This window comes from Corythoichthys intestinalis, chromosome 15, assembly GCF_030265065.1.
Source record: "Corythoichthys intestinalis isolate RoL2023-P3 chromosome 15, ASM3026506v1, whole genome shotgun sequence".
Classification (NCBI taxonomy): domain Eukaryota; kingdom Metazoa; phylum Chordata; class Actinopteri; order Syngnathiformes; family Syngnathidae; genus Corythoichthys; species Corythoichthys intestinalis.
Window position 1 is genome coordinate 39,202,955 of NC_080409.1, and position 24,814 is coordinate 39,227,768.

At 40.1% G+C, this 24,814-nt stretch overlaps 1 protein-coding gene across 4 annotated transcripts in view; it reads right to left on the reverse strand.

Annotated features, from left to right (window-relative positions):
- The window catches only part of ppp2r3a (protein phosphatase 2, regulatory subunit B'', alpha), a 125,892-nt gene extending 101,288 nt beyond the window's left edge, over positions 1–24,604 (reverse strand). For all 4 annotated transcript variants that reach the window (XR_009067113.1, XR_009067112.1, XM_057859002.1 and 1 more), the window contains exon 1: positions 24,407–24,604. The gene's annotated coding sequence lies outside the window, so the exon portion shown is untranslated. The remainder of the gene's footprint in view (positions 1–24,406) is intronic.
- Between the last annotated feature and the right edge of the window lie 210 nt (positions 24,605–24,814).

Consider the following 24,814-nt stretch of genomic DNA (forward strand, 5'->3'; position numbering starts at 1 on the left):
CTTGAGACTTAAAAACAAAGAAAATAAGCTTTGTGAGAGGATTTTCTCGAACTTTTATGAAAAACATTTTTTTACGGCACAGCTGTAGTACACAATATTCCAAAAAGCTCCAACTCCTACATAAGGCTAAAGCGCAAACGAAACACCCACACACAAAAGTTTGAGTACTATCCAACTTGTTACATTAGCAGCAAGTCAAGAAAGGCTAAGATTTGCACACTTAAGGAGTCGTCGCCATGAAGTACTCTCTTCCCCTAGTCTCTATGGTATGTTAATGAAAAGAAGCGTGTACTACACAGCGCGTTTAAATCAATATGTTCTTTTTAATTGATTAGTGAAGGTCCCTGCTACCTCAAGGGTTTTGTATGCATTCAAATCAATAGACTTCTTCCATTAAGTGCTTTCTTTAACTTTTGTAGGTGTGCAATTTTTAAAGAGATTTAAACAAGTTGCATATCCATTCAAATCAATTGGGTTCTTGCTTTTAAATACATGACTCAACAAAAAACTGGACTGAGGTTCGCACAAAGTAAATTTATGTTTCTATCATAAGTTCGGTTACCGCAAATGGTTGACATATGATCGATGGAATTCTTTCCTTGAGTGCTCGCAACAAATAAAAACGACCAAACCAATACGACCGCTAACCTCAGCTACCTTCAAAAGGATCACATATGCCATAACGCTTACTAATCAGTCGTCTGCAGATGCACGTACTCATACGCGGCGCGCTTCTGATCCTGATGGATTTGGTGGCGGCGTGACTGTTGAGTCTTTGAAGTAGAGAGTCAGCGAAGACTGCCTCAGTCAAATTCATCAACTATTTAAAAGCCCCAATCCAAAGATTTCATCCTCTATTGGTAAAAAAGTTAGATAGCACATGTGGTTTATTTATTTGAGTTGCTACTCTGACTAAAAAGCGCTGTTTGGGATTAAAACTTACTCAAGGGGGAGAAGGTTTAAGCATCAACGATTAAAATGGTGGAATTGACAAAGCCTATCAAGCTCAGCCGGTCAGACGTTAATAGGATATGAAAAAAACACCTTGTCTGAGGAGCTCCTTAAATTCCAGATTCTTCTGGCGGCCCCTTTAACGAGTGATCATAGACTGTAGTAAAAGAAGTAGACAGACCCTTGGTGACGTCACCTATAGCGTTAACTGGCCTCCACTTGCTCCCATTTCTCGGGTGACGTGTTTTCTATCCACGTTCTTGAAGCCTATTTATGGCTATTTGGGTAGTTTCTTTCACTCGTTAAATGGCCGGTGTAGAAAGTAAACAAATCCTGACATCACACAGTTTTGAGCACTCGTGTGCTTGTCTGAATAACGCAAATACATACCGTGATCAAATGATACTTCAGTTCTAAAAAATTGAACATCTACAGTAGGAGTGTGACAAAATATCGAAATGGTGATATATCGTGATACTTTGTATCCCAGAAAGTTATTGATATGTTCCTGCCAAGAATCGAGATATCGTTTAAAAAAGGTGTCATTGTTCAAAAAAAATAAAAGGAACCAACAACTTGCTACCAAAATCTTCCACCATAATAGTGTGTCAGTTAACTATAGACCCTACTCACATGACGTCACAACCACGCCCCCGCGCCATATTGTCCGTCAACTCGTCGTTGTTGATGCATTACCGCTACGTAAATTCCTCCTATTATGGCTTGTTTTTCTGCTCGTTAACATTAATAATCAAAATGGTGAAGGCATGTGTGGCGGTCGGTTGCAATAACAGAGAAGATAGACGGAGAGACTTGAGGTTCTACCGTATTCCGAGAGACCCGGAGAGGAGAGTGAGATGGACTGCTGCAATTCGACGAGAAAACTGGGCTCCAAACGATTACCACAGATTATGTAGTAGTCATTTTATATCTGGTAAGATGCATTTAATATATATTTAGAGGGTTTTGGGCTGACAACCACAATTAAGATCATTGCTAGGCTAATCGCCGACAACATACCGTTTCAAATTCAAGATGCTTATTTCTTCCACCATCTTTATTTTTTGAATAATATTTAGCTGGTAACAAGTGAAAGAAGCTGGCCTCGTCTACGGATCATCGGTTAAACACGTGTGTCCAAACCTTTTGCAAAGGGGGCCAGATTTGGTGTGGTAAAAATGCGGGGGACTACCTTGGCTGATTTACATAGAACAATATATTTAAACAAATTTTAGCAAGCCCTCCTGTGTGTCACATTTGCTTTATTATTTTTTTAAATTCATAATTTCAACAATCTCGTCTCTGTGGCGTTCTCTTTCGACACTCGGGCTCTTGCGAAATACTGCTGCTGTGAAATTAAACTAGCTTCAAGTTGCTATAATTTCTCGCTGCGTATCTTCCCTGTAATGTTGTCGTACATGTCAGCGTGTCTTGTTCGGTAATATCATTATCGCGTCACATCGAACTCTTTGAAAACAGCGACTGTCTCTTTGGAAATGAGGCAGACACAGTTGTTGCGTGTTTTATTGAAGAAATAGTCCAATATCCACTTATCCTTGAAGCGTCGACCATCGCAGTCAACTTTTTTTTTTATTGATTGTCGCCATTTTAGAAAATTGGAAGTAAAGGGTCACACGGGGTAATGTTGCTTAGAGTGCTGCTCTTAAAGTTTTTCAAACTTTCGTAAGAATAGGCTGAGTTTCTGTGGACAAGATAGTTGTAGATATCAGGGTAGCAGATGTCAGGCAGAGAGGGCGAAGACAGCGGGTCGAAAAATATCGATTTAGGCATCAAATACGGATCTGGCGAATGGATAGACTGAAGCTTTTCCACATAACGCCTTTTATGCAACGCATCCAATGAGTTTACAGCGTCTGAAAGCACCGGGGCTTCCATGAATTGCACTATAAATTGCACGACAAATTGAAACCACTGAGAATACGGATAAACAAAGACGGACAATATGGCGGCCGGATACAGCGACACGTCATTCTGTGACGTTGGTGAGTAGGGTCTATATGGCTTCCATTGACGGCGCTGGATGCCCAGTCCGTTAAGACTGGGAAGGGGGAATGAACGGTCGTTCATTCGAAACCATTCTTTCCGATTTACGGGGCATTTAGGTCAGTCTTTCAGTTCTGTAACCCAAAATCAACAGAAAGTGACCCATAAAATTCCCCAAAATCAACCGGAAGTGACTGAAAATAACAAGTATTGACCTGAAATGACCCAAAATTACATTGTTGCCTTGCATTAGCTGTCACTGATGACCATAGAAGTGGGAGTGGCTGCCACTGACGGTGCTCGATGCCCAATCCATTTAGACTGGAAACGTTCGTTCATTCGGAACCAGAACATTCACAATCATTCTTTTCAATTTTCAGGGCATTTACAGGTCACATTTTGTTCATTTTAGGGCATTTACAGGTCATTTCCTGTTGAGTTTGAGTCATTGCAAAATCCTTTGGGAGATTTGCGGGTCACTTGCTGTTCGTCAACTCAAAATAAACAGGAAGTGATCCATGAAATACCCCAAAATCAACAGAAAGTAACTGAAAATCAACAGGTAATGACCTGAGAGGGCCCAAAATTCCCTCAATGTCTGGCATTACTTGCCACTGACGGCCATAGACATTCAATCCGTTTGAAGTGGGAGGGTGGCAGCAAATGGACATTCGTTCATTCGCTGCCACCATCCAAATGGATTGGACGTCTACTACTGACAGTGTTGGGCACGTTCCTTTAAAAAAGTAATTAGTTACATTACTCACTACTTCTTCCAAAAAGTAAGTGAGTTAGTAATTGAATTACTCTATAGTAAAAGTAACTAGTTACCAGGGAAAGTAACTATTTCCGTTACTTTAAAAAGAACTTGTTGTATGTCAAAGAATTTGAAATTTTCTGAGCAGTATTCGAGTCAGTGGAATAGAGAAGAACAGACAGGTAGTTAACTTGTTAGGTGCTTCAGCAGATTTGAATGGCTTACCACAGATGTCGACAAAAGCTTTGCCCCGGGACATAAATTACATATTACATGCAGGTTCTTTCCTTTAATTTCGACAAACTTGAAATAGTGTCTATATCTCCACCTCTTAAAGGACAATTTTTCTTCTGAATGCTCTGCCATCCCGACACTGTGCATCTATCTGTTTTGCGTGTGTGTGTTTGCTGCACGCGCTGTTCCGGTGTGCTTGTGAAATCACCGGCTCTGATTGGCTTACCACGACACATGACTCTAACCCTCAGCCAATCACAATCATTTCCATCGCATCTCTCGAGGGGCGGCATTCAGGTAGGCCCGTTTCCCGACAATTCACGTCATCTTCAAAGCGTCTGCCGTCCTCAAGAAGGAAGCAGAATTATTGCTGGCTGACAGTGGGAGATGGGAACAAGGCTAGCATCAGGTGTAGCAAACACAGAAACATTACTAAACTTTGGAAAGCATTGTCTAATTGAATGAGCAGGGACAAACAGCTTGAAGTCAGAAGTACGCGCGCTATTCTCGAACCTGAACGCACCCCAAGTCTTGGATGACAAATCAACAGAGCAGAGAGTCGACTCGACACGGCTGGTAGTTTCTTCTATCTATTCAGAGTAAGTAACGCACCGCTTTTGACTGTCAGTAATGGTCACGGCGTTGTAACGGCGGAAAAAGTAATCAGTTAGATTACCCCGTTACTGAAAAAAATAACGCCGTTACGTAACGGCGTTATTTATAATGGCATTACTCCCAACACTGACTACTGATAAACTCATTCCAATTCACAGCAGAAGCTTGTTTTTCTGTTTATTAGTTTGTAGAATTAAGCATTTCCTGAATGTATCGATAATTGTTGTATCGCCATATTGTCAGATCATCGTTATCGTGAGCTTTGTATCGCAAATCGTATCATATCGTGAGCTACCAAGAGGTTACCACCCCTAATCTACAGTCATGGAAGAAATTATTGGCACTAGAGGTGTGCGAAATTTCCGATTCTTAGATTATTCTAGATTCGGCTGTGGAAGATTCAAGAACGATTCACAAACATCCAAATTCCGATTATTGAAATATGTCAAGTAAAGCGGAACTAAAACACAGTCAGCGTGATCTTCGGGACGCAATGAGGAACGGACCGAGGGTCAACATCATGCTTGTCATTACCCGGGTAATGACAATGCTCAACTCCTGTCGGTAGATTAAAAAAAAAAAAAAAAAAAAAACACAATAATACCTGACTGCTGCCGAGAGCCGCCACAAATTACACCCACATAATGCTACGGTAGATATCACATGTATAAAGAACTAAATGCAAAATGAGAGACTTGGCGGCCTTAGCAGCACATGTATAGAAAACTAGATGCAAAATGATAGACTTGCCGGCGTTAGTAAACAGCCGCCATCTTAAAGCAGTAGACTTCCCTGGAATGTTGCTGTAGCGAACCTTCCAAGCGAACCTAATTAACTTTTTATCTAAAATACTCCTAAATCGGCACAATCTTGATTTGAATCTATCTTTAAAACAGTTTTAAAACTTTCACAAGTCGAAAGTAGACAGAAGGGAAACTAATAATGGGAGCAATTTTAATAACTTGATTCACAACATTAAATTAATTGAATGTAGTTTAAAGCTGCTGATACAGAATGGAGACTTTGGTATTTTATTTACTGTTTTGAACTGTTAACTTGATACTCTAATAGTCGTTCATTTAAACCTGAGAGGATTTTTGTACAATTTTTGTAACTAATGTACGAAACATTAAAAGCAGCTAATAGCTGTGTGTGTGTGTGGGGGGGGGGGGGTGTGATGTGTGCATCAATAATCGATTGATAATCGAATCGTAGCCTCTAAATCGTAATCAAATCGTTAGGTGCCCAAAGATTCCCACCTCTAATTGGCACCCCTGGAATTTTTCCAGAAAATACAGCATTTCTCACAGGAATTAATGCAATTACAAATGTTTTCAGTATGAATGTGTTTATTTCTTGGATGTGCATTGAAAGAACACAAAAAAAAGCTGAAGAGAAAAGCCAAGATGTACACAATTTTACACAGAATGCAAAAAAATGGGCTGGACAAAATTGTTGGCACCCTCTACTCAGTATTTCGTTGCGCATCCTTTGAAAGAAATAACAGAAAGCAATCGCTTCCTGTAACCATCAACAAGTTGGGTGCACCTCCCAGATGGAATTTTGGAGCACTCATTTTTTGCGAACTGCTTCAGGTGTCTAAGATTTGAAGGGTCCCTTCTTGCAACAGCAATTTTGAGATCTCTCCATAGTTTTCAATATGATTTAGATCCGGACTCATCGATGGCCACCTCAGAATTCTCCACCGCTTTGTCTCTAACAAGGGTGTAACAGTACATGTATTCGTATTGAACCGTTTCGGTACTTGGTGCTCGGTTCGGAACGGAGACGTACTGAACGAGTTTCTGACCTAATGTAACCCTTACTTTTCAAGGCTGTGAGTTACAGTTTCTTTGTGTAGATTATATTTACTCCGTCTTCTCTACTATAATGAGGATCAACACGGTAGGACAATAAGAAACGTCAACGGCGCGGCTCAACGCAACGCACCCGAAAAGAACGGCAGAGTTTATTATTTGACGCAAGACGCGGCCCTCCTGCGTCAATACTACTAGCTAGCAGACCGGGCAAACTGGAAGTCACTCATGTAAAAACGGTGGAGCCAGTCGATTTTCAAACTAATATGCAATTGTAACCCACTTTTTGAGTCCATCAGATCTCTTGAGTGGTAGATCGGGGCACAGTTGACTTGTCTTTGTTGATTTACAATTGTCTTCTCTGCTATAATAATAACCAACACGGCCCCGTGTTCAATACAAAACCCTCCTACCACAACAAAACAAGTACGAACTAATATTCACATAGGAACTAAAGTTATACAACATAAAATATACAATATAAATGAATACTACATCACATTTGTAAAATACAAACACATAATAAATAATAGCCCATTTAAATAAAAAAATTGAAATGAGCTAAATCACCTGTAATTAAATAATAAAAATAACACACAGATCCTGCTTACACAATTAAATTTATTAATTTCTGTGTGGTGCTTTAACTTGAGAAAGTCCATCAATAAAGCTTTTGAAAACCGTTCATAAGAAAAAAATTCATTGAGGCATTTCATTTGTAAAATACATGTTAAAATCTTTGTCACTGGGATTGCTTTTCTCTTTAGCACGGGACTTCTTTTTTCTTCTTTCTCTCAGAAAGAAAGCTGACCAATACGCGGGGTCTGAAAGTCAAATTGTCGTTGGATTATTATCTTTCAATACCCGCTATTTTTTAAGCAGAATTCTAGCTTTGTATAGGCTACTGTTCCTATTGTTGAAAGCACAAAAGTGTGAAATAAACAACAAGCACATTTATATTTTGCATTTTGTTTTCTTACTGTACCGAAAATTAACCGAACCGTGACCTCAAAACCGAGGTACGTACCGAACTGAGATTTTTGTGTACCATTACACCCCTAGTCTCCCCCATTGCCAGTAAAAGAATGAAGCCTACAAAGAAAAGAACACAGTGCCTATAGTTAAACATGGTGGAGGTCCAATGATGTTTTGTGGTTGTTTTGCTGCCTTTGGCACTGGGTGCCTTGACAGTGTGCAAGGAGTCATGAAATATGGAGACTATTAAAATGTTTTGGGCCAGATTGTAGGGTCTAATGTCAGAAAACTGGGTCTGCATCAGAGGTCATGAGTGTTCCAACAGGACAATGACCCAAAACATACCTCAAAGAGCACCAAGAAACGGTTGGAGACAAAGCGCTGGAGAGTTCTGAGGTGGCAATCGATGAGTCCGGATCTAAATCATATTGAACACAATGGAGAGATCTCAAAATTGTTGTTGCAAGAAGGGCATCCTTCAAATCTGAGAGATCTGGAACAGTTCGCAAAGGAAGAGCGCTCCAAAATTCCATCTGAGAGGTGCACGAAACTTGTAGATGATTATAGGAAGCGATTGCTTGTTGTTATTTCTTCTAAAGGATGCGCAACCAAATATTGAGTTGTGGGTGCCAACAATATCGTCCAGTTCTTTTTTTGCATTCTGTGTAAAATTTTGGCTTTTTTCTTTAGCTGTTTTGTGTTTTTCAAATGCAAATCCAAAAAATAAACACATTCATACTGAAAGTATTTGTAATTGCGTTAATGTCTGGGAGAAACTGTATTTTCTGGGAAAAATTCAGGGGTGCCAATAATTTCGTCCATGACTGGATGTATCATGATCAAATGATACTCCAGTTCTAAAAGATTGAACGTCTATTCCCACCAATGGCACAGAAACATGATCATCCACTTCCAGCCCTCCCAGTTTAGATGTTGTGTTGCTCGAAATGATCCAGTGAAGCACTGCATAATCACCATATAACCACAATGAAATTACAGATTCAACACATATGCCACGTCGACACAGTTGTTTGTTCTTTCTCTGTGCTCTGAGGCCTAACCTTTAATTAACATGCCATCAAAAAGGCAGCGACAAATGACCATAAACTTGTCTTTTCATTTGTCATTCTAGATTATCCCCTTAAAAAATGCTCAAACGTGGCTCTCAGTATGCACCGCAAACATAAGGACGTAATACATTTTGGGATGGACGAACGCCAAAACCAGAGCAGACATTCAAAACAATCCCGTACTCCTTTTCCCACAATTCCAGTTCAGCCGCGAGCGGTTGACCAACTAGCAGAGCAGACAAGTCGACATCCGTGCAACAAAAACACAGTCAGGTCATGATTTGAAACGATTAAACCATTTTTTGCCATTGACTGTGATGTAAAGTTGAAAATGTGGCAGACGACTTATTTGAAGGGCTTGTGGTTGCTTTTACAAACAGCTGGGTAGAGCGGGGCGTAATGTTTCCATTTAATTGTCAAGGGGATTTTAAAGAAAACTTTCCAAATGTCACAGGAGGAGAAAATGCCGAAATGTCTGGAGGCCCTGAAACAGCTGGGCTTAAATGGACTAACAAAGGGAATAAAGAGATGAACAACTTTGTAGAACTAAAGTGTGTATTTTCAATAAGGCTGCTACAATTACCTTCATAGTCGATAAATCACTTATATTTTATAATAAACAATCTTCGCTGCCAATCCACCAGTCAAAATGGGACGGACGTCTATCTCTGCCAATGGCAGCGAGTGAGTTATCCAAGTCTCAAGCTCTATGAGACAAAAACGAAGAATAGAAGCTTTGTATCAGGATTTCATCAGCCTCCGAATGACTCACTGGAGAGCCTTCGAAGTTCCTCTGATGCTCTCATCTGACGTCGACGCGTGTATGTCTGACAAGCGGGAGATCCGGCAGTGTCTGTAACCATGGTAACTTCAAGGATGCAGTGATGGAATTCAAACAAGTTGCAAAACACACGCAGACTTCCCAATTCGACACAAGATTCTTCTGTTTCTGCTTCCTGTGGATACCATTTGTCTTATTATTTTTCGAAATGCGTGACCTGGTTAAGCCTGGGCAAAATTACAAAAATTGTTATAACGATAAAAATGTTCTTATCAGTTGATATCAAGGCTGCAGCTAGCGATAATTTTAGTTGTTGATTAATTGATGAACTAGTTAGTTAGAATAATCGAGTAATCGGATAAGGAAAATAAAAAATTAAAATACCTGAGCTTAACCACAAACGGCATAAAAAAAAAAAATAATAATAATTAATTGAGGATCTAAGTACAACAAAAGAACAATTGGGTAACTTACATAGCAAAAGTCTGCTAGCTTCATTGCTATGAAATGTTAACATTCTTTTTACAATGCTCTTTACAATTGGTTTAAACACATATTCCCACAAGAAACTGTTAAACATACCCAAAAACTAAATTACGAATACATTAAAAAACATTAGCTCAAACAAAACAGAGCATACATTGTTCGTAACAGGGAGCAGCTGGATTCAGGCATGTGAAATGAGCTATGTCATATTGACTGTTGCTACTAGAGGGCAGTGTGTCCACCCAAATCAATAAAACTAAATTCAAACACTTTCAAAACAAACCATTACATAGCCAGTTTAATAAAAAGAATACACGAAGAAACAACATTTAATTTGAATCTTTTTTTCTGTACGAATTACTCAAGTTAATCGATTAATCGTTGCAGCGCTAGTCGATATCAGTGATTATCATGATAATTTTTTCTTCCAAACTTAAAGTGTGATTTTTGCCACTGAGTGCAATTTGACAAAATCAAATGCTGCTTTAGCCAATCTTTAAGGTCAGAACAAAGACTCATGCAGAACATTGCAAATAATCTGAGGTAGACATGCAATCCCCCCATAATTAAATAATCATAAAGAGACAAACTAATTTTAGTTTACACTCAGCAACATGTTAAAGCCTTTTTGCGCATTAAGTCAACAAAATAAATAGACAAAGAAAAATGTTCAGTTTAAAAATGTGACAGATAAACAAGACAGCCATTGGTTTAAAAGTAACGGGACAGAAAAATAATTCCGTCCACAGTATCGGGCTTTAGTCCTGCTCTGTGACAGGGAATGTTCCCTCCTGTATTGAAAACCCTCTCGCGTTCACGTAGCAACAGCGCCCCCCGTTCTCCGGTGTTCGGGTGGTGTAATTACAGTTTAAAGCTATCGACTTTTTCTTTTTTGATTTCTGTTGGCAAAAATTATATGACAATAATTGTTATTATTGCTTTATCACCCACGGTTCGACCTGGTTTAGCAAGATGAGTCAGATGTCGCAGTTTCCGGAGTTAGAAGGCAAAAATGGTTCACTGAGTTAAAATCGTTAAAACTGACATTTCCTCATCAAACGATCCATCAAGACCATTTTATGATCATGAAATAAACAAGGTGTTTTAAAAAATCGCATTCTGTAAAAGGTACTCCATGAGGTCAGAAATGATCTCAAAACAACTGCTCATTTCCTTGCCTCTTTATGTAAAATTCCACAGGTCAGTAGATTCCCTTTTGTAACTTTCATACCCACTTTCATAATTCTATGTCACTATGAGATAAAACTTCTGTATTTTCAATAATTCTACCATAAACCTTTTCTTTGTCTCTATCTGAAGATACCGGCCTCTTATTGGTTTATTATTTTCTTTGTGGGACACTGAGTCTATGGTCAAAAAACCTCCCTGACATTTCTCGGGATTCTCAAGGTAAAAAACAAATTGGGTAAGAAGATTGAATGGCTCTTCTTTGGAAGAAGACAGAGGTTTCTGACAGTCAGATGCGAGTTCGCAATTTGGATGGTGCTTCAAATTAATGGCAGTGGACTGAACTGGTGTCCATACTTCTGAGTGGTCAGATTCATGGGAATGACAATACAGGTTGAGATTTGGATATGACTCAATCAGTTACTCGGCCTTGGTTGTTGATTAGGTCCAATGACACAGTTCCACAATTAATTTGGAAACTGAAATAAAATATATTCATGTCTTTATTTCATGCTTGCTGAAATGTTCACTAAATTGTTTCTAAGGGCGTATTCACTAAGGGTGTAACGTTACATGTATTGAACCGTTTCGGTACGTGGACGGAGACGTACCGAACGAGTTTCTGACGTAATGTAACCCTTACTTTTCGAGGCTGTGAGTCGATCGGGTTACAGTTTCTTTGTGTAGATTATATCTACTCCATCTTCTCTACTATAAGGAGGACCAACACGGTAGGACACTATAACCCAGAAACGTCGTCGCGCCGCGAGAACGCAGTGAAACGCGAGCGTTAAAGTCAATCAGCCAATGCACACCAGTCGCAGTGCGGCCGCGTGTTAGATGCGTCAGAGAAGCGGCTCAACACGACGCACGCGAAAAGAACGGCAGAGGTTATCATTTGATGCGAGACGCGACCCTCCTGCTTCAATACTACTACCGGTAGCTAAGATCGGGCAGACCGGAAGTCACTCGTGTAAAAATACGTTGGATCCGGTCGATTTTCAAACTAATATGCAATTGTAACCCACTTTTTGAGTCCATTAGATCTCTTGAGTGGTAGATCGGGGCACAGTTGACTTGTCTTTGTTGATTTACTGCCGTCTTCTCTGCTATTATAATAACCAACACGGCCAAGTGTTCAATACAAAACCCTCCTACCACAACAAAACAAGTAGGAGCTAATATTCACATAGGAACTAAAGTTATACAACATAAAATATACAATATAAATGAATACTACATCACATTTGTAAAATACAAACACATAATAAAATAAATAATAGCCCATTTAAATAAAATAAAATGAAATGAGCTAAAACACCTCTAATTAAATAAGAATAATACACAGATCCTGCTTACACAATTAAATTTATTAATATCTGTGTGGCGCTTTAACTTGAGAAAATCCACCAATAAAGCTTTTGAAAACAGTTCATAAGGCGAAAAAAAATGATTCATTGAGGCATTTCATTTGTAAAATACATGTTAAAATCTTTGTCATTGGGATTGCTTTTCTCTTTAGCACAGGACTTCTTTTTTTTTCTTTCTTTCAGAAAGAAAGCTGACCAATACGCGGGGTCTGAAAGGCAAATTGTTGTTGGATTATCTTTAAATACCCGCTACTTTTTGAGCAGAATTCTACCTTTGTATAGGCTAATGTTCCTATAGTTGAAAGCACAAAGGTGTGTAATAAACGACTAGCACATTTATATTTTGCATTTTGTTTTCTTACTGTACCGACAATGAACCGAACCGTGACCTCAAAACCGAGGTACGTACCGAACAGAGATTTCTGTGTACCGTTACACCCCTAGTATTCACACCTGCCCTGTTCGTGGTGCGCACCTTCTGGGCTGGTGTGAATACAAACCAGCGAACTCTTGTGCGGACCAAACAGCTGGAGAGGTGGTTTCAGTTCGCTTCCAAGCGGGCCATGGTGCGGGTCGCTATAGGTGTGAAAGCAACCGCACCGTGGTCCGGACCACAGCTACGATCACATACCTTTATGCATTTAATAGTCTTCCGTAGCATCACAGCCTGTGGTTAGCAATATGTCGGCTAATATTCGTCGGGGTTCAAAATGGAACAATGAGGTACGGGATTTCTACTGTTCTTGCAAAATGAATGTGGGATCAAAGGCTTCTGATGCTCCAAATTTCACGCAAACCCTTGTAATTGGATTAAACAAATCATCATGTTACGGATGGAGAGTAATTTATCTTTTTGTTCAGGTATGTATGTTTTTCCTTTCACTTTATACTGGTTTATGTTGGTTTTCACCTGTATTTTTCCTTTGCAGTAGTTTCCACCTGTGTGATCTCAGAAGGCCTCCACAGCTGGAACCACTTCCTCATTAGCCAATCATCCAATCATCTATTCGTTCTGCCACCCTATAAGTTGAATTGTTTGCTTTGTTCAAGAGAGGCGGTGGTAGCTCTCAATTTGGTTGTCTTGATTTGTGAAGCCTGTTATGTTTTGACTTTGATTTTGTTTGTGAAGTTTGCTTTCTGCCACTTGTTTATTAATGATCTCTTTTGTCTTATTTCCTTTAGGATTGCGCAGAGCACAGAGGTAGGGACTTTAGTTAGACACCTGCAGGTATACATCGTGTCTCCCACCTCACGTAGGTACTAACCCTCTGTATTAGTCCATTAGATAGAGCGGCAACACCACCCATGTATTTTGGGGTACACAAGGTGCCTGCCACAGTAGCGCTTTAGTTTCGGGGTTGTTTTGGGTTCTAAGTTTAGTTGGGGGTTTTTGGAAATTTTATTTGGTGTTTGTTGCATAGTGCAGGGGGTTGGGTAAATGTTTGTGTGCTCTGTGTCCATTGCCTTTTTTTTCTGTTAAATAAACTTTTTATTTGCAATTTTGATTTGTCACTGCCTCCTCCTTGCACACCTGCCGTCTTATGTTAAGCTCGCGGCCCCTGACCACCAGGGGTAGAGCAGGGCGGTAAACCGAAAATTTACCGTCACCGAAATTCTTAACGATGACCGACGTAATTTTGACCATGTCGGTAAATTCGGTAAATTAATAAAACAAGAAAATATAGTCTTTTCATCCCGCTTTGATTCTGTGTTGTTCGTCTATGTTCATTCCCCTTTAAGAAAGCAGTGAATGTGCTTACGTAGGGAGTCACGTGATCATCAGGAAGCCAATCAAACAAAAGCCCGGTAAGCTAACGCTAGCAGCTAACGCTACAAGCAAAACGTGATGGAGTGTGGCTTAAGGAAGGTTCACCAAACTTTCAACCGACATTTAGTAGACTCTTGGTGGCATCCAGACGGGCTTTCACCCGCTGTCCTCCTTTGTTCTCACGATTTCTGGAGATGGTGCTTTCAGTGCTTTCTACTGGTAGCGAGGCTAACGCTAGCTAGCGGCTAACGCTACAAATGAACGTTATGGAGTCGGATAGCGGCTCTAACATTGTCGAAACGGCTGAACTTAATGAGTGGATTGGGCACGGACTGCATCTAGAAATTACTATGTGGCGTTATTTTGTATCTGTCTGTGTGTGATTCCTCTGATAGCTTTTGTGATGGTAAAGCATTCAGCATAAAGTAGAATCCAACGGCAAAACTTATAATGACCGAGAAATGGCCCCAGCTATTTTTATTGAGCGTGCATTTATTAAAAAATGCACTGGGGGGGGGGGGGGCCCTTAAACCATAAAGTAAACACTTGTATTTAATAATTATGTCACAGCAGCCATTAACAATAAGTTGTCTTTTTGAAGTGTACTGTTCAAGCTGCAAGTCATTTGTGTTACAATTACATGTTTGCACAGGCATATTGATTTTGACAATGTACATTGTTCAAGTCATACACGCTGTTATAAATGTTCATACTTGAATTCTTATTGCTTACAATACATTTTTATAAACTTAATGTTTAGACTGCATGTACAATTGTTAAATACAGTATATCAAATTGAATGCTGGTAAATAAATCAACAAGAAATAGTTAATCTGTATTTCATGCATTGATTCAGATTTTCAAATTATATAACAGTCCGCTTGGGCGAATTTATCGGCATTTATCGTTATCGAGATAAATCTGCTCAATTTATCGTGATACATGTTTAAGGCCATATCGCCCAGCCCTAACCAGGGGTACTCGTAACAAGCACATTTGCAGTACTCTGGAGCTCCATGATCGTTGCCGGGTCACATAGTAGCTACATGTAGCTCATTCCTAGCGATGCATTGAGAGTGGCTTAGTTTTCAAAAACTGACGACCTAACTACTTTGTCAAAACAGCGCATCAACATGTCTCCTCATGCGGAAAATTGCAGTATCCCCAAACCTTTTGTGCACAAATCTCCCGCTTGAGTGTTTTTGTGTTCATGACCACATTAGTGTCCTCTGAATGGCAGTCGCGTGTGTTTACTGACCGAGATAAAGGCTGGTACTTCTATCTTCCCACCAGCCCACTTCTGCCTTCAGCCAGTCGAAGCAATCACAGTAATTAAGGACTGTGCCATGTCAAAGCAATCTTTAGCTTGTCAATAAAAGCCTCTCAAATGGGAAATTCTCCTCCCACTTCACATGATAATGTACTTAAGGACGTACTAGCTGTCCTCAGATGCTGACTGGCATATCCTGAGCGGACTTCTGTGGTAAGCAGATTCCACCACATTGGAGATTTACTGTCTTTCAAAAGCCATCCTGTTCTGTTGTATCACTCTTCATTTCTTTATATTTTTTTTGGTGCCATCTTTTTGCTGCTGCGGTGGAGAGTGAGACGAATGGTCTACCCGCAGCAGGCAGTAAAAGCAGCCCATGGCCTCTTGCCGTTTTAGACCAGACGGTCAAAAGCATGTCTGTTACTCAACTCGGGATGTGGTAAAGGCTTGGCTGGCCTATACATTAAAATCATAAAACAGTGGCGAGAGAGGTGTCAGTGTTGTGGAAGTTAACATAATGGCAGCCACTAACTGCAATAAACGTCCAAACCATATGAACTGGGGAGACTGGCAGCCATTCGATCGTGGACAGGCCCTCCACTTTAAAGGGAACCTCAGACTTAAAGACATAAAGGCTCTAATAAGCCACAATTGTTCTCTTTTTACTTAAATATGTTATTAGAAACACATGAAATATTGCCATTTATTTAAAAGTTTATAATATTTAGTACGTTTTGACCAACAGAGGGCGCCATGAATTATGCGCACAATGGACGCTCTGGGTGATGACGTAGTTCGTCACTGTCACTAGACAAACACTATCGGGTTACTGCAATTCGTTCTACACGCCAAGACATCCAACACAGCTTCCAAAAGTGGCAAGTACTTACTATTTGTGCTTTTACTGAGTCTTTCATCATCTTTTCATTGCCTCAAAATACTTTTTGCATGCGTTTCCCTCTCATGCTTTTAAGCATTGTGTTTTCTTGTGGTAGCTTTAAAGCAGATTGTTGATCCGTTGACCACATTAGTCACGTAGCATATTTAAACCACCCTTATTTGATATTAGTACGTTTAAGTATTTTCTTAAGGTATGTTCTGTCTTTATGCATCTAAACAAAACAAGCTGCAAACGCACAGTAGTACTTTAGGTGTAAAATTCGCCTCTTGTACACTTTTCGCCGGTGTGGCACATTTTGGCAGAACACCGTTTTTTTTCCTACTCTCGTCTCGTCTCATCCCGTCTTTCCTGTTCATTTTGCTTTTGCTGCTTGTTTTGGGAAATATTGACAGTGCTGTCATGCTCATTAATGTTCCTCTCGGGTTCAAATTGAAGGGGTTGAACAGATGACATGTCTATGTCGCTAGAGTCATACTCTGGAAGCCCGGCAGCGGAACCATGTGACGTCCACAACAATGGCGACCTACAAGTTAAACTAATTTTACAAATTGTATAAAAAAGAAAACATCAAGAGGGGTTTAAATATCAAATTAGTTTAACTCATAATAACATTTATCTTTTATGAACTACAAGTCTTTCTATCTGTGGATCCCTTTAAAATTGATTGGACATCTATCGCCGTCAGTGGCGCTGAAACATGATTATTGACTGCCAGTCTCCCAAGGTAAAATGTAATTGACATCGACTTTATGTTAAGAATGCGCTGTGTTCAAACGGTCAAGCTGTTCAAATGTTCAAAGCGATAAACTTTATTGTTTTTAGCAAATAATCATTAACTTTTATGGCTGCAACACGTTCCAAAAAAGCTGCCACGTGTAGCAAAAAAAAAAAGGAACAAATAAAAACAGGCTAGGTTCATGACTTGTTTGAAATTGTCATGTACATGTTGTCTTTTCATCTGCTCCTTTATTTGTTTTGATGGTTGGCAATAGGTATGTGCCGGTATGAGATTCTGACGGTATGATAACCTTAAGCCAAAATATCACGGTTTCATGGTATTGCAATAGCAGCTCTAAAATGTGTTACTTTGAGATATCTAGCCGAAGTATTCCCATACCAGCTATTTTGTTTTCTTCGATGGGGGAAAAAAACGTTCAGGAGTTTCACCTCCTCCAGCCATCGTATAGCACAGCTGACTCATTCTCGCAACAATCAGTCCGGGAGGGTTGAACCTTGCAGCTACAAGTGAGGGATTTCTTCATGCATTTTTGGTACATAAAAAATAGCTAATACCTTAGGGGCGGTATGACGGAAAATTTTTGTGGTTTGAAACCTTGACGTTTTCATATCACAGTACCCCTTGAAACGGGTAATCGGCACAAGTCTAGTTTACAACAGCTTGAAACTGCTGAAAAGCTGTCGACACCTTCTGAAATGACGTGAGCAGCAATTTCAAACGGTAGCTTGTGACTTCCTGTTGTAAGCCTTAAATGCACGTAGTTTGAACTCAACATTTTAAGTAAGCTAAACTTCAGTTCAAGTAAATATGTTATGTTTTGCTCCAACTGGGAATGAAACCCCTTAACTAAAGCTTCGTTCACATCACATTCATTTTAATTCATTTCAAGTTCAGTTTACTCTGAAATTGAGGTATGGCCCTTTATCTTGTTCGTGCAAGTTAATTCAACTAATTTAAACGAGTTCACAATAATAACCTGAGAAAATAAGTTACTTAAGAGAACTTAAGATTTTTTGTGATACGCTAGTTTAAGTTACTAATGAAAATATTACATTAGTATGGCCAATCGGAAGGTTTTTTTTTTTTTTTTTTTTTTTTTTAAACAGATTCTATATTTGAGTCACTTCAGACAGTCAACATGTTTTTCTCCTGGATCTGGATTTGCTGGAGCAACAGTTTGAAATACACTCTTATGAGCTCACAAAAACCAAGTGGGAGAGTAAGGCGCATTAAAAAAAATGGCAATAAAATATTTTTAGCCGACTGTGCCTTAAAGTGGGGGCCACGGAGAAACCACACCAACATGACCGTGAATGGTACTGCTATTTATTGCTTTCCTTTTTTCCTTCTTGGCAAGTGGTGGCCTAAGTGGGAGGAATGCTGGGTTCAGATACTCACTGTGTGCGCGCGGACAAAGAGCGCCAGTGTGGACCACAGAACACAATCAAACGTGCGATACACAGCCAGCAACTCATCACACGTACACACACGAACGCATTCCACAGCACAGGGACGAGAAGCGGTGACATTCAGACACCACCGACCAATCGGTGCACTCTGCTTCATTCACAATGGAGCCAGTCAACGAGGGAACAGTGATTGATTTGGAAGAGGGGGTCTCCGCATCTCCCACTCGCACTTATTTACTTCATCCTCTTTCCATTCATGCATTTATTCTTTCCTTCAGTGTATTTTCCAGAGTATCTCACGGTAGTTTCAAGGTGATTTAAACAAGGCGCCAATGAGTCTGTGTGCATATTGTGTCAGTATGAATGGTTGTTTGTCAATATCAGGTACCATCCCAATGGCTAGCGACGAGTCTACTGTGTTTAAACTATAGACTCCACCATCAGTTGACAAGACAGCTCCCACAGACATTGCGCCACGCCTTCCCGTAGGGGGCCTACCCAGGCAAAACGTTGAGTGTGCTTTCACTGTGATAAACTCAAATACATGCTGCGTTCTAACGCCGGATTTAGGTGGAAACAGGACAAAGGTTTTACTTCAAACAAGCAGGCAGGAGTGTCTCAAGAGTGATTAGGTCGAGGATTCAAGGTAATTGTTCTATTAAATAGCACCATGCACGCACTTTGAAACGTTGTGAAAATGAATGGATAAAATTAGCGTAACTTAGGCTTGAAATATTTACGTAAAATGAATGATAACCACGTATTTTTTTGCTTTTAACCAAGAACCTAGATAGTTAGTTACGTTAATATTAAGGGTGTAACGGTTCATGTATTTGTACTGAACCGTTTCGTTACGGGGTGCTCGGTTCGAAACGGAGGCGTACCGAACGAGTTTCTGACGTAATGTAACCCTTACTTTTCGAGGCTCTGAGTCGATCGGGTAACAGTTTCTTTGTGTCGATTAGATTTACTCCGTCTTCTCTACTATAATGAGGACCAACATGGTAGGACCGTATATAACCCAGAAACGTCAACGGCGCGACAACGTGGCCGCCGCGAGAACGCAGCAAACGTAACCCACTTTTTGAGTCCATCAGATCTCTTGAGTGGTAGATCGGGGCACAGTTGACTTGTCTTTGTTGATTTACTGCTGTCTTCTCTGCTATAATAAAACCAACACGGCCCCGTGTTCAATACAAAACCCTCCTACCACAACAAAACAAGTAGGAACTAATTTTCACATAGGAACTAAAGTTATACAACATAAAATAGACAATATAAATGAATACTACATCACATTTGTAAAATATAAACACATAATAAAATAAATAATAGCCCATTTTAATAAAATTAATTGAAATGAGATAAAACACCTGTAATTAAATAATAAGAATAATACACAGATCCTGCTTACACAATTAAATTTATTAATTTCTGTGTGGCGCTTTAACTTGAGAAAATCCACCAATAAAGCTTTTGAAAACCGTTCATAAGAAAAAAAAAAAAATTTCATTGAGGCATTTGATTTGTAAAATACATGTTAAAATCTTTGTCATTGGGATTGCTTTTCTCTTTAGCACAGGACTTCTTTTTTCTTCTTTCTTAAAGAAAGCTGACCAATGCGCGGGGTCTGAAAAGCAAATTGTTGTTGGATTACAATCTTTAAATACCCGCTACTTTTTAAGCCGAATTCTAGCTTTGTATATGCTAATGTTCCTATTGTTGAAAGCACAAAAGTGTGTAATAAACAACTAGCAAATTTATGTTTGCCATTTTGTTTTCTTACTGTACCGAAAATGAACCGTACCGTGACCTCAAAACCGAGGTACGTACCGAACCGAGATTTTTGTGTACCGTTACACCCCTAGTTCATATCTATAGAAATTCCGCGATTTAACAATTTATTTGAAAAAATTTTCAACTTAAAAAAACTCTTTGTTGCCTCTTCTGTCTTTCTTGTGTACCGAGGCTTCCTCCTGGGGTGACAGCCAAGCACACCAATTTGATGTAGAGTACAGCGTATGGTCTGAGCACTAACAGGCTGACTCCCCACCTCTTCAATCTCTGCAGCAATGCTGACAACACTCCTGTAATGAGTCACATGACATTTTGGAGGGAAAATGACAAGCAGTACTCAATTTGGACATTTAAGGATGTATGTTTTTTCAAAGTGGTGTACTCACTTTTGTTGCCAGGGGTTTCGATATTAATGGCTATATTCTGAGTTATTTTGAGGGGAAAATGAATTAACTCTATTATATAAGCTGTATACAGACTGCTTTTCATTGTGTCAAAGTGTCATTTTGTCAGTGTTGTCCCAAGAAAAGATATACTTAAATATCTGCAGGGTGTACTCACTTTCGTGATACACTGTATTTAAATATGTAGCACTGCAATGCATGCTAGGAGGCATGTTGGATGACAATAGTGTTGACAGGAGGTGGCAGTAGAGGTTGACTGACTCCCTCAAGGGAGCAATGATGGCCAAATGAAGCAATGAAGCTTTGCAAATAATTGGTTCAAAGCTTAATGGCGGTTCATTTTGTCTTATGATGCCGGTGTCAAATAAAGTGCTATCGGTTAATATCTATTGGTCTAAACATCCCATAATACAGTGAGGACATCTGCGGCCTTATAGTTCAGTGCAGCTTATCTATGAACAAATGCCGTTTTTGTGTCAAATTTGGTGGGTGGCGGCTTATGGTCAGGTGCGCCTTATTGTCCAAAAATTATGGTAATCATATACTAGTATACGACACCTGTACTGAAGTTAAATGAATGCTTAAAACCCTAACCCAAAGGCATTTAAAACAATGTCAACTTTGCATCAAAACTGATAAAATTTACTGAGTCACACGTAATGACATTTATTCATTCATAAGCATTTATTCATATTCATGACAGGTGTCATTTCACGATTATGACAATCTTTTGACATTGTCATTAGAGGCATTCAATTGACGTATAACACAGATCAGTGCGTTTTTAAATTGTTGCCAGGCAGAACGATCAAGGAACGAAACAATTAGCCTTCGCCCACATTTAGTTCACCAACCTCATGTTGGACATCACTCAAAATCTTTATAAAGTCTCGTAAATGCTTTCAAGGACAACCGGATAACCTGATGATTTCCAACACTTCTATTACATCCGAAAAATAATTATTGTGAAAATATAAACAAACTGTATATGTTTATCACTCCAACTGTACACCGATAAAGTGCAACCTTGGCTGTCAAAAGAACACACTCATGCTCAGGCTTCGCTCATTGACACTCACTTTCCCTTTCGCGTCTTCATTTTTAGCAGCCAGCAGCACTACATGGAATATGACACGACCACCCACACACAAACACACATATACACACACGCTGCTGGGAAATGTGAATGACTGCGTCCCTGAAAGTGTCATAAAGATGCTAGACACAATAGTAGCCTTGTGCTACACGCTGATGACTTTGCTCCCAGACATGCAATCTGTGCATGCATGGGTATGTGTTGCTCAATTAATATTAATGAAGCATGAAGTCTTACAACTCAAATCGAAGGGAAGGTAAAACTGCTCATTTTGAAAGAGTTTACACATATTCATCACAGCATCCACATAAATGTGTTCAACACATTATAAAGGGAGGGGGTCCTGTGAGCTTAATCATAAGGGTGCGCCGTCTTTATGGTTCAAAAAGCGCCCCACCTCAATTACTTCCCTATTACAGGCAGTGTTATAGAACGTTGAGCCACAGAATAAGTTGCAGCAAGTTCAGTGCTGTACAAGTAAATAAATGTACAGTATTATTGGGTCATTCCAAAATAGGAGGGCATTGGGGCTGAATAATTCTCGAATAAATAAGCCTTCACTTTTCTGATTTTCTTCTTCATATGGATGACTATCAAATCTTTGATTAGCTCAGCTTAGAGATCAATGGTATTGTTTTATGTTGTTAGAATATTTGGCATCAGCACAGTAACCCAGTTTCAAATCTGTAGTAATGTTAGCTTTTTCTCAGGGGTAGGAAGATCGCTGTTAAGCAAGTTGTTACAGCTGACCAAGAGGACAAACTTATGTAAATGAGTCATAGTAGTGGAAGAATTAAGTAGAATGAGACATTTAATGAAGGAAAACTATTTTATATATGTAGGCCTATTTTTTCTAAAATATGGTCTTGGTCTTTTTGTAGTAAGCCTGTTCATGCCTATAGGCAGGCTCTACATTTAACAGCTTTACCTTTTCTGTTGTAAAGAAACAACCTTAGTGAGTGGGAAGTATAAATAAATTGATAGACTTAAGATTTGTTGTTAATGAAAAAAGAAATGAAACGCTTTCGTTGGCTGTCACCGAGTAGCATTTGCAATCACTACACAAAAATAGCAATATAAATTACCCCCAAGAACGCTCAGAGACGTAAGACAACCAGAGGATATAATATATAAGAAAGACAGGGCATATGGTGGTCAAGGATAGTTTTTTGAAACAGAATGTCATTGTCGGTGACATAAGAAACAAGAAAAAGGTGTTGATAAAAAGCTACCTCTGCATCAGGTCGACTTTTTTTCCAGTCTTTTTCGGCCGTCGACACTGGAGCCATCTCTTAAACTGAACATTTGTATGTTCTTCCACATCTTTACCAGTGAATTTGGCACCAGGGACATCATTTTCGGACATAATTGATAGGTTTAGCTAAGTAAACATCTCGTTCGTACACTATTTACATGCATTTAGCATGAGGGACAAACGAGAGTTTGACCCCCTTAGCAACAGTTGCTAACGTCATGAATATTAATGAGCAAAGGTGACGTGTTACGTGCGGTACGCTATTCAGACTCAGGCCTTGCTGTGGAGAGTTTGCATGTTCTTCCATGCCTGCGTGGGTTTGGCTTGGTGTTAAAGGTAATGCAATGAAAAATGAGGGTGTGCTTCCATTTTGTGCTGGTCCACCTTAAGAAAAAAAATAGGTGCAGCCAATGCAAAAATTAGATGTGGAGACTTGGTCATATATATATCGCACTGTTAATTTTTTCTGATATCCTTCAGTTTTAATATCGCAATATAATACCGCAAATCCCCCCAAAATTGCAATGATAGTTTGTTCCAATACCTTTCAGGCCATATAGACGTCTGATCCATTTTGACAAATTCCAGTCAAATTGGATAGGACGTCTATCACCGTCAATGGCAGTGAAACATGATCATCAACTTCCCTCAACACAACATCGCCCCAGTGGTCTTCAAGGCCTTCACGGTCGCTTCGTCCAGCTGAGCTCAGGTTACAAACACACACTGTGAGGTTCCCATCATCTCTCCAGACAAACCCATGAACATGCCAGGAAGGAGACTCACCAAACGCCAGTTTTGTTTTTCTTTCAACACACGCTCTGGCTGAAGAAGTCAGTCATTGTGTCTATTCGTGTGTATCAGTGGTGGTGGTGGTGGTGGTGGGGGGGGGGGGGTATATATGTGTGTGTGTGGAATCTATTCTAGGAGAATTCCGGAGAGGAGACCTAGTGACTGACCCCCACCATCTGACAAGAAATCACACCAACGCGCACACACACATGCATATACACCCACACACATAATAAAACCAACACATCATTGAGGGAAACTCACATGAGGAGGACACACCTGCAGCTTTTACTGTATCACTGTAACTGTGTGACGTTTGAGTGCCGTAGAAATAAGTGGGATTTTCAACGACCAGCATCCAAACCCATTTTAAGAGATATTATGTATAACTTAATAGAAGAACAATACAAGCACTTTTGTCTGAGAATGTTTTCATATATGCTATACATTACATGCAATGGGCTCTTCTCGATGAAAGTGCCGTCCAAAGTTACCTGAACGCAACAGGCTTACCCCTTAGTTCAGTGTCACGGAGAGCTAGCGTGCACACGCCGAAATCCACACACGCAACTCTGGGGGAAAAACGAGCCAAAAACGAGCTAACATTGCTGGGGGGAAAGCGGCCTGGTTGTTTAAAACCATCGTTACGTAGTTTACGTGACACGCCAAAAAGCCCGCCGCAAAGTTTGAGAAGGAATGGGAGGCAAAACACACAATCACAGCTTACCTTGTTCCCCCTCTTCGCGGTTCACCTCCACCGGCGAAGCCCTCCTCGGCCGTGTCACGACCGCCGCAGACTCGCAAACCGAGCGACAGGTAGCGCCTCGGTGAACCGGCAAGAGCCAACGGAGGCTGGGTTAACTAACACGCGATGCGTGGGAATGTTTCTAGAGTGGCTCCGTACAATGTTTGTGTGCGTGACAGCTCGTGGAGCGAGTGAGCTGAGTGAGAGTGAGGAGAAACGGGGAACTTAGGGGGAGTTTCCCAGAAGGACGCGCCGGGGCGGGGGCTTTTCGAGAGTGACAGGCCGGTCAGCATGTTAGGTATACGGCTTGCGTCTGGTCTTTTCCGTCAAAAATAGCAGCTTAAACTTGTATCCTTACGAAAACTGTCAATACTTTGGGTATGTCGATGT